An 18,039-nucleotide genomic window follows, 5' to 3' on the forward strand; every position below is an offset into this window, starting at 1 on the left:
GTGGTGACATCATGTGAAGGAGCATAAGAGGAAGCTTGAAGGATGAGCAGTGGAATTACTGGCTACAAAGCACAGTTGCCAATTTTCACGTGGTAAATAAGCACCCCGACTTTCACAGTAAGCCAAAAATTGAGCTAATCCCATTTCAAAACAGCCAAAACAAGCCAGTCCCTAAGAACCCCAACACTCTATGTGACTAGATTCCCCCGGCCTGCAGTCTGGGACTGTGGTGGGCCCGCTGCACCCCTGACTCTCTCCCCCGCTTACCCCTGTTTGCCCCCCCTTGACTGCTTACCGGGAGCCGATCAAAAAAAAAGAAGCAACAAGCTATAAGCCAAACAAGCTACAAGTCAAAAACTAGCCAACACGCAACTCACAAGTCATTGAGCCAAAAACAAGCCCAATTTCTGCAGTTTTTTCGCAGGTTCGGCATGTCTGCCACAAAGCGCCCAGGCTGCTGAAGTGTGTCTGTTTCCAGGAAGGTGCTATTAAAACGAGCCATGGATCCATGCATCTCAGGCCCCAAAACAGAGAGAACGCTGAAAACCTGGGCCAGGGACCATGGACATGTGCTGCAATTATCTCAGTACTTTTACCCCCCGTCTCAGAGACTCAATGCATCAGCCTTGCAGCTGGAAGCCCCTCTTACATACATCACGAATGCCACTGTCAAGCAGCTGGCCAGGAATCTGAACTCTGCCAGAGTCCACAGCTTCACGCATTGGGGGCCAAACCTAAGGCTGACTGACCCCCTGTGAAATGTCTTTGGCATCACAGGTTGCAAGTCCGTGCAGAATCTGGCCCTTGCGCTTCACTTGATTAGGTTTACTGGGCAGCTCGTGGCATTGGAAATGGGTGGGACACTGGTTTTATTGGTTAGAGCAGAGGACTGGGACTCAGGACTCCGGGTGCTTTCCTCTGAGTGGGAGAGAGTGTGGTCTGGTAGTTAGAGCAGAGGGGTTGGAACTTAGGACACCTGGGTTCTATTGTCAGCTCTGGAATTAAATAGAAGTCAAGACCTAACAAGTCCCTCTCTCTGCCTTAGTTTCCCCATCTCTTCAGTGGGTGTAATGCAGCTTGCAAGGGAGGGCTCTGAGGTGTAATCCAGGTTTGCAAACACCCTGGGGAGTGTGACACAAATCCCAGGGCTTTATTGTTCTTTGACTTTGTTACATTTTAAATGACCTCCCTCCCTCCACTCAAGTCCCAGAAAATGCTTGAAACAATCAGAAAATCTTATCAGCACCTGGGATTTCCCCTCCTTTCTGACTTCCCTTCCCCTCCCAGCAGGGTCCACTCCAAAACACCTGGCAGCCAGTCTTCTCCCTTCTACCCTGGCACTCTTCGCTGTGTGACATGGGGTGAGCCACCAAGCAAAGGGATGACAGGGCCCTCCCCTTCCCCCAAACAATGTGGTCTTTGTCAGTGCCACGACAGAGCCTCCAATTCAGGAATGGGAGGTGGAGCCTTTCACCTCTCGGCCACGCATTCAAATTCTGCCAGACACTCTGCAATGAGTTGGTGGGGTCTCAGCTCAGGACAAGGACCATCCTCACAACAGGAACTCTAGTATAACTGTCTCCTTGGCAGCAGTCTGAGCTGACATCCAGGCCTGAGCTGCCCTCAGGCCTGACATCCTCGTTCCTGCCTAAAGGTGCACTCCCAAGCTGAGGCAGTGCGGGAATGGGAGGTTGTGGAAGAGGAGGCAGTTTGCCCTGACACCGTCTGTGCTGCGCCATGGTGGCGCACACGGGGCTCTGTGCTCCAGAGCTGTCGGCCCGACCCCTTTCACAGCGCTAAGGGCCATACGATTCTTTGAACTAAATCCCAGACAGACGCAAGCACATGGGCCCACTGAAACTGGAAGCTCTTCGGGGCACAGACTCTCTTTCAGGTCTATGTTTGCACAATGCCTAGCACACCGGAGTCCTGGGGCATAACTGCGGGTCCTAGGTGCTACCATAATACACGTAAATAATACACACGCAAACACAAACACCGACACTTCCTTATTCCCTTCAACTACAGCCATTTCCCACCCAGACCCTTCCGTTTGGTTTCAGGCCCAGGCCCAGACACACCCTGGACCTGGCCTGGCACCACCCCCTGCTCCCCACTGGGGCCCAGAAAGTAATGCAACACAGACAGGGTTTTTTAAAAACTACATTGTGCGAGGGTGCCGGAGATGGGCTGAGCGACCAAACGGGAAGCTGCTGCTCTCCAGTGAGGGAAGATCCAGCCGCATTCCCAGGGATATGCTCAGAGCGAAGGCAAAGCCTGAGCTAATTATTGCCACAAACCATTTTTAGTGGCTTATTGTTCTAAACTGCAATCAAGGCCTCATAATAGTGAGATCTAAATAATCCAGGGCAAAGTCACAGTGGAATAGCTGAGGCTGAAACTGCTGAAATCTCCCTTCTTCTAAACACATCCCAGGGTGTTAGGGGCTGGAATGTTACAGGGTATTATCAGTGCATCTCTCTCTGGGGCCCACATTTCAAACTCAGCTAGGTAAAGCACCACATCTCATGGGCCAGATTCTCTTTTGCCCTCCAGCTTGTGCAGACACTTCCAATAGTGCACAGTGTTGTTAGATCAGAATAGCTGCGTTTTACACTCAGACTGCACTGGGGTAAATGACTGGAAATGGTGCAGGGCTATGGGAAAATCAGGCCCAGTGTAAGAAACAAGCCTGCACTGGCCAGATTTAATAGGGCCTAACACAACCATTTCATGATTATTAATTATTTGTATTATTGCACCATTCGTCTCTGACCCTCACACTTTACACAGCATTACTAGCAGACTGACTGAGCCTTTCTAATGACAACGAATCCTAATAGGTCACACGTCTAGGGGCTCGAAGCATGTTAGACATGAGTAGAAGGTGCTATAGATGGTTATAACTGTGGTTGTAAGTAACCTAGTGACCTGTGGTAATTGATCAGCCATTTATCGAAACATCTACTAATCCTTTATTAACCCTTTATAAACAGAAGCTGAGCACAAGGTGCACCCCATTCATTTTTAGCTCTTAGCCAGTACTTTTCATCCCTGGATCCCCACAACGCATCACGAAGGAAGGTCAGTCTCATTATCTTCATGTTACGAGAGGGGAAGCTGCTGCAGGCCTGTTGGAATCCTGCTAGGACCTAATCTGGAGCTGATCAAGAATGAGCCCTGAGCATCTCTCGTGATGGGACGTCAAACAAAAGCAATCTCCATGGAAGGTCTATGACTCAAACTCCTCTCTGAGTTCTGCTGGTGATCTTGCCCTAGGGTAGGGGCAAGGTTTTTGGAGGGAACGCAGTAGGGCAGACGAATCCTGCCCCAGATGGGATGGATACTACAGTCCATGATTGCTTTTCCCAGGCAGCATCTTTCTGATGCTGCTTTTAATCAGGTTAAAAGCAGATAAAATCTGTGTGAAACCTCACCACGATCACGCCCACCATGAGCGGCGAATCTCCCACCCTCCGCCCGGGGACCGGTGCTTAGAATCTGGAGCGAGGCAAAAAAATTGTCAGTTCTGGAAAGCAAAACATCCCTCCACCGCAAATGCAAAGAAATGGCAAAATTCCACCCTGGCGCCAGTCTAGATTCATGGGAGAAGAGTCACAGCAAGAAACTTTATCACCAGCAAAATTTACTCTGCCTGTCTCTGTGACGCATGGGGATGTTGGGTTAGGATTAGGGTTAGGCTAGCAATTTGCTGTGCTCCACGCCAGAGATAACAGGGCTGATTGGTTTCTTAGCCCTGCTCTCCCAGTGGTGCATTTCCCCCCAACTCTCTAGTGACAGAAGATGGCCTGCGTGTGAGATCCCCAAGGCATCATTTTCAATGCACACAGAGTGACTTCACAGCACAGCTCCTGACCAGACCAGCTCGGGCCCCGGGATCATTTCCCCTTTGGCTTTTCTGGTGCAATCACCTCCCTGATAAGCCCTTGTTCATTTCAGCCTTGCAAGTCCAGCCTGGGGCCAAGGGGTTTCCACCTCTCTGGCTTCTGGCCACTAGCTGGATGGCAATCGGCATGCGACTGTCAAGCACACATGGAACAAAATGTCTGCCCCAAACAGCAAGCCCCAGGGTCTATCAGTACTGTGGATATTTGCTCTGGGGTAGCTACACCCCCAAGGCGGATGTGCTGCACCAGGATGACCCAAGACTTGCTCCCAGGCAGCTTATTCCAGTCTGAAAGCAATCAAGTGCTGGGGGTTTGCATCAGCAGCGTGACACCAGTGCAAAGATCCCCACTGCCGACAGGCCCCAAAGGCAGCCAGGGCTGGGCGAGGGGGAAGAGTCAAGAGACGTTTGGACTTCCCAGGGCTGTATGTTGCTGGTGAATGGAATAATCCCCCATCTGCGTGGAGGCAAAGCTGGACTCTTGGCTTCTGCTCGAGACAAGGCTTCTTACAAGAGCTGGGAAGTCACCCAGGTGATGCCCGAGAGCAACTGAAATGGACCTTCGTTCCTGGACAGGGATGTAGGAGATCTGGGTTCTAATCCCAGATCTGCCACTGACCTGCTGGGTGACCCTGGGTAAGTCACGTCCCTTCCCTCTGCCTCAGTTTCCCCTCTTATCCCTGGTCTACGTAGACTGTGAGCTCTTTGGGACAGGGACTGGGTTGTCCCTTGTGTCTGTGCAGCACCTACCCAGTGGCGTTCTGATGGCTGTTGCGCCTCTGGGTGTGACTGTAATGAACGTGCTCACTGGTTCAGATGTGGTTACAACTCTGAAATTTGGGCTGAGGCTGGTGAAGTTCAGGGTGGGGCTGGCTGGGGGGGAAGGAACTGGGGCTTTTGGCAGAGTTTCACTTTGAGTCCTCGGGCGTTTTCAGACCTGCAGTCTGGGGGAGGTGCAATCCCATGGGGCAGAAGCGAGAATAGGTTTGTCCCAGGCCAGCTGGGTTTGCTGGCCATCGTCCGGCAGACCCTGCTTACCCTCCAGGAAGGGAATGTGTGTCTGCACTGGCCTCACGAGCTACACTGAGTGCTACTGGACGCTGAACGGTTAGACCAGAAAGGTACTTCCCATTCCCCTGCCCGGGGCGTTCAGCATGGCTCCAGCTCTGCTCCCGACAGCGGTAAGGAGCTGTCCTGGCAGCTGGATTCAGAAGCCTTGGGGGAGCACTGGGGGCCCTGGAGAACACCACTGTTTACAGCAGCTAAATGGAACTGATGCAACTTCTAGGCTCTAGTTACGTGATAGGAGCTGCCTAGCTACCAGGTGGGATGCTGGATTAGAAAGGGCTTGTCAGGAAATAAACTCTCTCCCCAGCCCGATGCAGGGTCACCCTGGGCTGACATGGCTCCTGCCTCCAGGGAGAGTTTGTACGTAATGAACGCCCCCACCCGTTAACCCGAAGTTCCCAGCCCTGAAAGTAAAACTCTAAAGGACACGGGCATGTTACCACAATGGCTTTGAGACTCATCCAATTTCCACAGGTAGCGAATAAACGTGGGTGGATAAACAACAGGGCAAAATTCCTATGGGACGTCCCAAACCAACCCTTCCAAAGGCCAAAACAGGGTCTGTTGCTTCCTTAGAATGGTTAGTGCTGGGGAGACTGGCTGGCCCAGGATTTAGGGGGATGGGACACCTCTAAGTCACCAGTCCAAATCCAGCTGCTGTGCTGGTAGGGACCAAAAGCCAATCTTTGGTGGCCTGTGTGACATCAGGATGTCACGGCAGAGAGGCCAAAGACTGAGCGAGCCCTGGGGGCAGCACTCTTGCCCCGAAGGGGCGGCAGCAGAGTCACTGGGGAAGAGGGAGCAGAGGCAGCAGTCGGTGCAATGTTGCCTGGCACAACACTCAAACCACTGAGCTCCGATGCACAAGTATCACCGTGCTGAGCGGAGGGAAGTCTGGCTGCCACTCAGAGCTCTGGCAGGGATCTGCCGGGATGTGGGCCCTCCTCTGCCTGCTGCCCTCAGACGCTATCGATGGGGAGAGCATACTAGATTGCTGGGTCCATCCCTCCTGCCATGCTGGCGTGTTCAGGATGTCTAGCGACAGTCAGCTCTCCTGCTAGGCTTTGGTCCTAGCCACTAATGGCCACGTCCTGAATACAGGCACTGGGTGAACGCTGTGGGCTCCTCCTGAGAGGCCGTGAGCTGCCCCAGGATGAAGGAGCAGTCCTGGGAGCTGCAAGGCGTGAGAGGGGAAGCAGAGCGAGGTGGAAGGTCTCTCCATCCTGACGCTGGGAGAGGCTCGCCTCACCGGCAGCTCCGGCTACACGAGAGCAGCATCTTTCCTAGCCCTGTGGCTGCTGTCCGCTTATAAATCTTGTGATTTATAGAGGACTGCAGAGTGCAATTAGCAGGGTGTTAATTAGCCTCGCTCATAATCTTAATTGATCCTGGAAGGGGAGGGAGTGCAGAGGATATGTCAGCATGTGTGGAATGCCACCTTGTATCCTGGGGTCTCCTAAGAGCTCCTTGGACCACAGAATAAGCCTCTGGCCTGGAGCGAGCCCCGCTGCCTCAGACCTGCACTGAGCCACCCCTGCCCTTGTAGGCCTGAGACTCAGGAGTTCAATCCCTATGGCCCACCACCGGCAGTCTGATCTCTCCTTAGCCTGCCAGCAAAGGGGGCCCAGCAATGTGGACACCTGGCGTGGCCCAGAGGTGTGTCCCTGAGGGTCAGGGCTGGTTGCCAGCTGCAACATTTGTGCCCTCACCCTGAGGCTGTGGGTGGGCTGGTGAAAGCTCCTTCTGCTTTGTGGATCTAGTGGCCTGGGCATGCTGCTTTTTCAGAAAGCTCTGGCTGGTCATTTCACTGCAAGTCCCAGTCTCGGCTCTTCCTGCCTTTGGTGCTCGGAGCTTGCGCTCAAAAGCTTTTGGCTCCCTCTTGAGGTCTTTCCTGTCTCTAGATCGAGAGCCAGCAGATCACAGAGATAAATCAACAAGATGAAGACAGCCAAGATGCCTGGCAGGGGCCCCTCACTGCTGGGCGTTGTCCCCCGAGAAGTGAGCTAAGCAAATGTTTGACCTTAACCCACTTCGAAAGCGGCCTGGACTCAGAATAGGGAAGCGGGTTTTCATGCACCATAGAGGGCAGAGGGAGTAGAAAAGGGGCTGATCCAGAAAGGAGGGGAGAGTCAGTAGCAGACTGTGGTGCTTATGGTTAGTGAGACAAACTCATCCCTGCCGTTCAATCAGGTGCAGCTCCACTGACTCCAATGGAGTTGCACCTGTTTACTTCAGGTGCCTATTGGGACTGGCTATGGAGTAGCCCAGCCATGCACTAGCTAGTCCATCCCCCTGGATTGTTCTACACACAGTGTTCTCAGTCTTGGCCGAACCAGAACTTGGACAACATCCCATTTAGGCTCTCCCTTCGGGGGGCGCTCTCTGTGCCGAAATGACCTAGAGCCTCTCGGTCATCGCCTTTCTTTGCCAGAGGGGTCTGTGACCCGTTTCCAAACTACGCAAGAGAAGCAGCGCAGCTAAAGTCAGAAAGAAGTGAATCCGATTGAGCACTGGTCACTTTGTTAAACCTTCCCTCCCATGGGCTGCTGGACGATGGGCTGTTAACTGGGACAGCGATGGAGTAAATCTCAGCGCAGCCCAGGGGCACCAGAGTCTCTGTGTTCCAAAAAATATTCCCAAATCTGCCAGGCTTCTCCAGACAGACTCAGGGTACGTCTACACTACGGGACTATTCCGAATTTGCATAAACCGGTTTTGTAAAACAGATTTTATAAAATCGAGTGTGCGTGGCCACACTAAACACATTAAATCGGTGGTGATTTCTGGATTGGCATTTCGGGTTGAGATCCCAGTGCCTGATGGGGCAAAAATCATTTGGTTCTGGGTACAGCCTCACCCCTCCCTCCCTGACAGCGGCAGACAAGCACAGCAAGCATGGACCCTGCTCAGCTCCATACCGCAATCGTGGATGTTTCAGTATATGCTGAACCAGGACCGTAAGAGGCGGATATGACAGTGATGAGGACGTGGACACAGAATTATCTCAAGGAGATCCTGATGGTAATGGGGCAGATTCTATCCATTGAACGCCGATTTAAACAAGCACTGACTGGTGGGACCGCATTGTGTTGCAGGTGTGGACGATTCCCAGTGGCGGCACTTTCATGGAACTTTGTGACTTGCTTGCCCCTGCCCTGAAACGCCATAATACCAAGATGAGAGCAGCCCTCACAGTAGGCAACACCAGACAGCTACCGGTCAGTCGGGAATCAATTTGGAGTTGGAAAATCTACTGTGGGGCTGCTGTGATGCAAGTAGCCAAAGCAATCACTAAGCTGCTCAGGCCATAGTGGATGGCTTTGCTGCAATGGGATTCCCTAACTGTGGGGCGATAGATGGAACCCATATCCCTATCTTTTTCAATGGTGCTGCAAGCACTGGTGGATCAATGGCCAGGGAGGGTTCATGATGCTCGCGTATTCAGAAGCACTACTCTGTTTAAACGGCTGCAGCAAGGGACTTACTTCCCAGACCAGAAAATAACAGTTGGGGATGTTGAAATGCCTGTCGTTATCCTGGGGGACCCAGCCTACCCCTTGATGCCATGGCTCATGAAGCCATACACAGGCAGCCTGGACAGTGGTCAGGATCTGTTCAATTACAGGCTGAGCAAGTGCAGAATGGTGGTGGACTGTGCATTTGGCAGACCTCAGCCAAACCAATGTCCCCTATGTTATTGCTGCTTGCTGTATTCTCCACAATCTCTGTGAGAGTAGACCTTTATGGCGGGGTGGGAGGCTGAGGCAAATCACCTGGCCGCTGATTAGCCAGACACCAGGGAGATTAGAAGAGCACACCAGATCAGAGAAGCTTTGAAAACGAGCTTCATCAATGGCCAGGGTACAGTGTGACTGCTGTGTTTGTTGATGAACACCCAACCCCTTGATTGACTCAGTCCCCCTCCCCTTCGAGTACAGCTTACTTATGCAAATAAAGTCACTCTCATTTAAAAGCATTAATTCTTTATTTTTCATTATAAAAGAGGGAGAGAAGTAAGGGTGTGCTTTGGGAGGAGGAAAGGAGGGATGGAGAAGGCCATTAAAAAAATTCAGAGTAACGGCATCCTTCTGGTTGGGCTGTCCACGGGGTGGAGTGGGTCTGGGTGAGGAGGCTAAGGAACATGGTGAGGGGAGGGTGGTTATACAGGGCTGCAGCGGCACTCTGTGATCCTGCTGCCGTTCCTGAAGCTCCACAAGACGCCGGAGCATGTCAGTTTGATCACGCAGCAGCCCCAGAGTTGCATCCCGCCACCGCTGATCTTCCTGCCGCCACCGCTGATTTTCCTGCCGGTCTTCCTGCCGCCACCTCTCATCTCGGTTGTCCCTCCTGTCCTCACGTTCACTGGCCTCTTTCCTGTAATTTGAAACCACGTCCTTCCACTCATTCAGATGAGCTCTTTCATTGCGTGTAACTTCCATAATATCTGAGAACATCTCATCTCGTCTTCTTTTTCCTCCGCCTTATCTGTGCTAGCCTTTGGGATGGAGGAGCAGCTGCATGAGGGAGATAAATATTTAGAAAGATACATTTTACAGAACAATGGTTATACTCTTTCACAGTGAAAAGCACTATTCACCTTACATAGCACATGTGATTTCATTTTTCATCTTAATAGTGACTGCTTGCATCTCTGGGGTTACAGATCTCACAGACACAGGTCCAGGCATCAGGATTCAGCTTGCATGCGCCATGGTAAGCCACTGTCTCAGTGATTTACCCTCCCAACGCATGGCTAATACCACGTAATCAACAACCTTCCCCTCCCCACCCACTGCTTGTCCGGTAGCTTGGGGAAGATCGCCTCGCCGGTGACCAAACAGAAAAGATCATCGGCATTTCACCTTACTTAAATTCCTGATTTTTAACCAGGTTATCCTGAACGATATCACTTTGCTGAGGATAACAGAACAAGATAAAGCGGATGCTTCTTGAATGCCAGCAGTCCAATGATACCTGATTACTTGCTACATGCATGGCATGGTAAAGTGTCCTACCACGGTGGGCAGAACAAGGATGCCTTGCCCAGAAACCTTCTGCAAAGGCTTCTGGAGTACCTACAGGAGCGCTTCATCGAGATGTCCCTGGAGGATTTCCTCTCAATCCCGGACATGTTAACAAACTTTTGCATCCCAAGTCCTCAGGCAAATCAATCATTAAAAAGGCTTGCTTAAAAACACTGTTTGCTATTTGCAATTCCAGGGCGTCATTCTCTGCAATAGTTGCTTGTGAGGGCTGGGAGCAGGTGATAAAAGCTCCTGGCTGCTGGGGTCACGGAGTGCTGTGTGCTCTCTGCGAGGTCTTCCTCTTCTTCTTCCTCTTCATCTTCCCGTCTGCATAATCCTCAGACATGGCAGAGATTACAACCCCACCTCGGAATCCACAGTCAGGCATGCAGCTCAGCATAGGACCTTCCATTTGCTTCTTTGGTTTTCTGGTAGGCTTGTCTGAGCTCCTTAACTTTCACTCTGCACTGCACGGAGTCCCTGCTGTGGCCTTTAGCAGTCATAGCCTTAGAAATTCTTTCAAATACTTTTTCATTTAGTTCTGTTAGCACTGAATCCTCTCCCATATAGCGATCAGATCCATTACCTCGTCCATGCTGGGGCTCTTTTCGATTCTCAGGAGACTGCATTGTTAACTGTGCTGATGAGCTGTGCGTGGTCACCTGTGCTGATGAGCTGTGCGTGGTCACCTGTGATGATGAGCTGAAATGAATTTCAAAAGTTCGCGGGCTTTTCCTGTCTACCTGGCCAGTGCATCCGAGTTGAGAATGCTGTCCAGAGCGGTCAGTGGTGCAGAGCCATTAAAATCGATATAAGGTGCCTAGTGTAGACCAGGCTTCAGAGGCTCTGCTCACATCTTGCCACTGACTGTCCGCTGCCTGGTGCAGGAGGCAGATGGCAGTGAAGGGGATGGGAAATAAATGGCACATGACCCTGGGCCATGTTACAATAACACAGGCCAGGGCAAAAATGTTGGGTGGTTTGGAAATTAACAGGCGCTAAAACAGACTTCCTGCCAAAGCCAGCAGGCTGGCTTCCAACACAGCCTATGTACCTTATTTTTGCTGGGCAGAGGTGCAAAGAGGCAGGCTGGTACATACTACCCACCCAGGTGAGACCAATTCCACAGTGATACAATTAGTAGCATTGTTGTCTCTCCACTAGGAGGTCACGGGTTCAAATCTCCCATGAAGACTGAGGCTCAGACCCAAATACTGATGGCACAATGCAAGCCGCCGCTTTGTGCAGGCACAGACATACAGTGCTGGAAGTGGCCTTGAGAGGCCGTCAATGGCTATATCGCCTGAAATGAACAGTGTGACCAGCTTGTCTGACTGCCTGCAGAACCTGGGCCTTTCCTGGATTAATCCCTGTTTGAACCAGAGCAGATTGTTTAGAAAAACATCCAAACCGGATTTAAAAAGTATCAGTGATGGAGAATCCACCACAGCTCTTGGTAAGTTGTTCCAATGATTCATTACCCTCACTGTTGAAAATTACTAGCTTCAACTTCCAGCCACTGGAGCTCATTAGACCTTTGTCTGCTGAACCGAAGAGCCTATTGTCAAATTGTGTTCCTCTTGCAGGTACTTACAGACTGTGATCAAGTCACCCCTTGGCCTTCTCTTTATGAAACTAAATAGCTCCAGCTCCTTGAGTCTATCACTATACGGCATTACACTGCGTTCCTTCCCTGTCTCTGGTGGGTTACCTGCATGGACACAGCGATTCTGGGGTACATTTAGAAAAGAGTCAGGGACAAGCCCGGAGTCCCAGCCAACGTTCCCCCTCTCAGTAAAGTATGATCCAATGTTGTGTGTGAGATGTCGCTGGGCCCACAATGGTTGCTGCCTTTGGCCACAGCCACTCGCCTGCTCATTGCACAGGGAGTGCGTAGAGTCTGAAAGGCACTAGGCCTGATTCTGCCCTACACCATGAGTAGTCACTTGCACCAGTGTAACATGCGGCCACCCTGATTCACTAGCCTTTTGCTCTTGTGTAAGTGACTACACCAGAAACAGCCCTCCCCTCCACACACTCTCATATACAATCCTATTCTCTCAGCAGATGAACAGGGTACTGACACATCAGATGTTGCTGCAGCACAGTTCCATCCTGGCATACAAGCCAGATCACTGCAGCTTCAGGGGGAGAGGTTTCAAATGGAGGCAGCTTGGACAGGCCCTGTGTAAGTCAGATGATGGATGATGCTAGGAAACTGGGCTGCCTACAGACCCAGAGTCAGGTCGCCTAAAAGGTGGATGGATCGTGACAAGTATCTAAGCAGTAAGTGTCTTCCTTGGCACGTCTTCGACCCGTGGGCATAACATGATGCCAGGACAATAACAATGACTGAACCCCCAGCCTTAGAACAACATGTCCTCTGCAGATTGATTCTGAGACCAACACGGCCTAGTGGTGCAAAGAAAGGAGTGGGTGCATACGGAGCTCCAGCACCCCCGCTCCCCACACTGACTCCATCAGCGGCCTTGGACTCATCTCATAACCTCTCTGCCTCAGTTTCCCTATTTTATAAAATGGCCCATCCCCCAGCAATGCTAATGTTTGTGACATACGCTGAAGAAGTCAAGTGGGAAGTATTTGTGCTAGTTATTTCCTGGGCTAGGATTGACAGAGGATCCTTTTATGAATGAAAGAACTTTGGCCAAGGCAGATGTCTCCCTGTAACCAGCACTCTGGGCATCCCCACTCCATGTCCAGGTACTTCTCTGGCCCCCATCACCAGAGTATCTGAGCCCCTTGCAATCTTTAAGGTATTTATCCTCCCAACAGCTCTTGATATCCCCGTTGTACAGATGGGACCTGGGACACCATGAGACTTGCCCAAGATCACACAGGAAGTCTGTGGCAGAGCAGGGAATCCGAACACCCAGGCTACTGTCCTAAGCATCCCACCATCCTTCCTGCTTATTCAGCATTCCAGTGGTTCACGGCTCAGAGCACATGGATTCTGCTCAGTCTGAGTCATAGAAATATGTTTGTATGTGTTTCTAGGGATCACAAAACAGGAAGATGAGCTTCGCCCCCCAACGAGACACAACCCCGCAGAACCAGGACCATGGATCTGTTTCTGGGACCAGCCAAAACTCCTGGTGAGCTATGGTCAATAAAAACATCCCCCTCTCCGCCGAAGGGTCAGCCTTGCTAGGAGGAGGGATGCTTTCACACTGAAGGATGTGATTCCCTGGGAGCGTCAGCCAGGAGGGCTATCCCAAGGGGAGATGGCAAACCCGTCAGCTCTAGCGGGCCTTTTGCGGAGTGAACACCACGTCCAGACCTGTCGTTTCTTAGCCTCGCTGCTCAGTGACGTATCTTGAGGGCTCTCATCCCTTGCTCGCTCCTGACATTTTTAATAGACTAGGAATAATACCCCAGGCTGCGTGCAGCAGCAAGAAGAGATGCCTGTCAAGGATCTGATTTTCAAAAGAACCTAAGCATGAGTCCCACTGAGAGTCACCATGCTCCTAAGCCTCTGGGCGCATTGGAAAATCCCCCCGCCCTCGAGTGCAAAGTGGTCACAAATAGGTGCGAGAGTAAGCAGCAAAGCACTGTATGTGGTACTGCAAAGAAGTCCAAATTAAATGCACCAGACTCTTGGAGAGTCACAGAATTGTAGGACTGGAATGGACCTCGACAGGCCATCTAGTCCAGTCCCCTGCACTCAAGGCAGGACTAAGTATTATCTAGACCAGCGTTTCCCAAACTGTGTTCCGCACGATGCGAATAGGTGTCCCATGAAAGACTCTTGCACTTGATTTTTGTACTACTTTATACACGCTTTCCAGTTTGAAATTGTTAGTTCAATTGTTATTTTAAATTTGTATTGTTGCTTTGTTTTATAAAATCAAATATATTTGAGCATAAATAACACAATTTTTTACTTGAAAACCAAACGACTATAAAATAATATTATAAGTGTTCCGTAATAGGTTAAAAAGTGTTCCGTGGCCAAAAAAGTTTGGGAAACGCTGATCTAGACCATCCCTGACAGCTGTTTGTCTAACCTGCTCTTAAAAATCTCCAACCATGGAGATTCCACAACCTCCCTAGGCAATTTATTCCAGCGCTGAACGAGGTGGAAATTGCTGTGGGCACAGCAGAAAAAGCAACTAGGAGGAGAGCATGGGGAAAATCAGAAGTCACAAATGTACAGAGAGTCAGTCTTCATTATATACATCCAAGGGCTAACACAACAGGCATCCACACAGCAAGAGTCAGGCTCTGTCACACCCTGTGTCACAACAGCTGGTCACAGCCACATCTCATGGACAGGAGTCACAATTGCTGCCTCAGTGATTTCCCCGGTGCAAAGGGTTGCTGTTCCTTATGGAGATCCAGACTGCCAGGTAAATGACAGAGCTTGGATACTATGGTGATTCTGGCTATATAAATATCTAGGTCAGTTCATGCTTAGGAGAATGCCTGTGTGTCCATTGCTGCAGCATCCAAAGGGCAACTCCCATCTTTTCAGGTGCTGTGTATTTATACCTGCTCCTGTATTTTCCACTCCAGGCATCTGATGAAGTGGGTTTTAGCCCATGAAAGCTTATGCCCAAATAAATTTGTTAGTTTCTAAGGTGCCACAAGGACTCCTCGTGGTTTTTGCTGATACAGACTAACATGGCTGCCGCTCTGAAACAAGCAAAGGGTTACTGGCATTTCTATTAAAGGGGAGGGATGAGGGCAGTCAGCATCCCTGATTGTTATGTCCTCCCAGAGAGCTGTGTGCACAGATGCCTCGGTGCGGTGCGGTGCGGCGCAGCTTTCAGCCATTTCACCTGCCCGGCTGGGAGCATGGAGACCCTTTGGGGCTACGGCCCCTGGCGTGCCAGAGGTGACCCTGCTCTTCACATGTGCACGCCTGACTGGGCAGCTAATGGCTGAACCCACCCCTGTTTCTACATCTGCACCAACAGCTTCCAGTTAATCTGTAACAGGAATGCGGCACCAGAGCGCTGAACATGGCTCACCTCGTGTTCTTCATCTTCATTTGCAATTAACACCTTGTACAAAGGGGACTAGGTGGGAAGGGAGAAAAAGCACGAGAAAAACAGACACAAAACAAAGCAGTCTGGAGTCCCCTTCCCTTGCATTAGGGTGCAGTCTAATCTGCAGGCGTCTCATCTGCATGGAGTAGGAAGGGACAGGGGGACTGACAAGAGTATTTACCCAGTTGCTATGGGGACCTGCAAAAAATGCCCCCCTTGGAGTGAAATCCTCATATGTAGTGGGGACAGAGGGCAGGCGGAAAGGTCTCGGCGCTGCTGAGCAAGGCGAATGGAGCATCGTAACGTATTTAAGCACAAGATCATGCAAACCATGGGGAAAGAGAGAGGAGGGAACCCATTTCCAGAATCCCTCTCTGCTTTCATTCCGGGTTCTAACAGAGCAGCTTGAAGTGCTGGGGGATTTGGTGAACGACATACAGGGCAGGCGAATCCGTTTAGATCAAATAACCAGCACCCCAAAGCTGCCGTTGAAACTCACAGGAAGCACGAGACATTTGATTGCTGCTATTGCTCCTGTCTCTGTGTTTCCAGGTTCTGAGCAGGCCCACAAACAGTGGAACCTCCGGAGACCGGCCCAGCCAAAAGCCCTGGGAATCTCCCCACAGCCTCTCTCCTTGTCACATGTCTAGCCTGGTTTCTGCAGTGCCAGGCGGCTTGAAGGGGTCAGTAAAGCAGTGGAATTCCTGAGTCCAAACACCCAATCCCCCCAGCCGTTATTGATTGACCCACTCCGCCTGCTCCCTTCGGCACCCTTCCCCAGGTCTGGTGCTGCTTCTACACCCATGCTGCTGCTGCTATGGGGCAGGAAGGCCATGCAGGAACATACACAGTACAGGCAAGGGCCACTGCTAAAAATCCAACGAGCAATGGAAAATGGTATTTATAGAGCCACTGACTCTAGAGAAGTCCCTGCTACCTCCATAGCCTCAGTTCCTTCCTGTTGCCCCCTACTGAACGTGATGGGCTGTGGCTTTCTTAATGCTTCATTTGGACACATGGAAGGACAATACATTCACCTGCAGGGAAGCAGACATGGAAACAATGGCTTATCCCTCAGTGCCGCCTGAAGTAGCTGTTAGTATCTGCAGGAACTGGACATCCTTTGCCCCAAGTATTACTTACAGAACCACCCACCCAGGTATGGAACATCCCTGACCAAGTTCCCATTTGAATAACCCAGTTCTCTCTCTAATTTCCCTCTGGAGCTTGATGTATAGGTTGTATTAATCCTTTCCATTTCTAAATGACACTGAAGTGTCACTGCGAGCTATTTGGCAGCTGCCATGCTCCTCCCCAGAGATGGCTGCATTTTAGCCCTTAACCAAGCAAAACATGTCCAAGATCATAGGAGTTTTGCCTGATTGTGGACTGCAGAATGGAGCCCATAGCTTGCAAAGTGCTTTGAGATCTTCCTGATACATTCAGGAGCCCAGGGGGACTGACTACCAATGGAAGGCGGATTAGGCTATTGTGTTGTTCTCATAACGCAGGCAGGACAGATTTCCCATTCCTCCTCCCCAGGACTAGATAGCGCCCCGTGCCCGCTGGGACTGTTTACTCACAGGCGCTTAGCTATACAGAAATGCTGAGCCTAGACCTGGGAGTTATGTTAATGGGGTTGATCGAAGTCCTGGATGAACTTGAGAGCATTTTCTCACCATATAGAAAGTCAGGGTTAGCTGAGTCGCCATGGGAACAGTAGGGGAAAAATGTGGACAAGATGAAACTTCAGAGAGAAGCTTAAGGGCTGCGCAAAGAGCCACATGGAAGAACGTGAGAGGAAGAGAGGAGCTGGAGACGCTGCTGTGCAGGCAGCACAGGTCCATGTGGCAGCCGAATATCATCTCTCTCCTCCCCCTTCAACACAGAAAAGCACATGGGTCCTCAGCTGATGCAAATCCACATTGCTCTGGTGAAGCCAACAGATCTTCCCCGATTTACCCCCTCTGAGGATCTGGCCCATTATAGATAAAACAAACCAACCAAAGGTAACACTGACCCCAATTCCTACAGGCCAACGGTTCTTGATGCTGCCTTCTGGCTAAATTACATGAAAGACCCTGGGCCTGAGTCTGACCTTAGACCAGTGGGACTCCACTGACTTTAATGGAGTTACTCCTGGTGAACCAGGTCCGAATTCTCCTTCACTAGCCAGGGACAAACTATAGGGCTCCGTTGAAGACTCTGCTCCTCGAAGGCCAGGTTTTCAAGAGCTCTGCACTCAGCAGCTCCCAAGAGCCGGATTTCTGGAAGAGCCCAATGCACTGGCTAAATGGGTGCCAAATCCTGATCTACAGGACCTGATCCAAAGCCTGTTGAAATCAATGGGAAACTTTTCCTGGACTTCAATGAGTTTTGGATCAGGAGCCCGTAGGAGTTTGGAGCAAGATTCGTAGTTGGTGTAAATCAACATACCTCTATCCAGAGTTATGCTGATTTACACCAGCTCTGAATCTGGCCCTTGGTTTTTACAAATGAAGGGCTGTTCTGCTGTCTGTTAAGCTGATATCAAACAGAAGTGACTGGGCTAAACTGGACAGGACTACAGCACTGTAAAAGCTGGGGTAACTGAGAGCAGATACTGGGTCCCAACATTAAAGGGCCCATCAAGAACATTCCAGCCTTATTCCTTTTTTTAAGGAAACAAACAAACCTTTCTCTGCAAAACAGATTTTCACCGAGGGCACACAGCTGTATCCTGCAAGGCCTGGCTGGATTGAAAAAAGATGAAAAGGCAGAGAGGGGAAGTGCAGAGCAAGCTGGATCTTTCAACACAGATTCTGTCCAGGTCCCCCTTGAAACCACCAGCTTTTCTTTCCCGGCAGCTAGCTGTGCTGGGCAGAGTTGGAGTGAAATTGAGCAGACGCAAACTGCCCACAAGGAGGGGCAGCAGCCCTCGCTCCCGGGCTGGAGAAAACGCCTCCTTTGCGCAGGGAGCTTTGCTCCATCGCCAGGAAAGTTTGAAATCCCTAATTAAGAGAAACATCACGTGGGCAGAGGTGTGCGCGTG

This window comes from Mauremys reevesii, linkage group 26, assembly GCF_016161935.1.
Source record: "Mauremys reevesii isolate NIE-2019 linkage group 26, ASM1616193v1, whole genome shotgun sequence".
NCBI lineage: Eukaryota > Metazoa > Chordata > Testudines > Geoemydidae > Mauremys > Mauremys reevesii.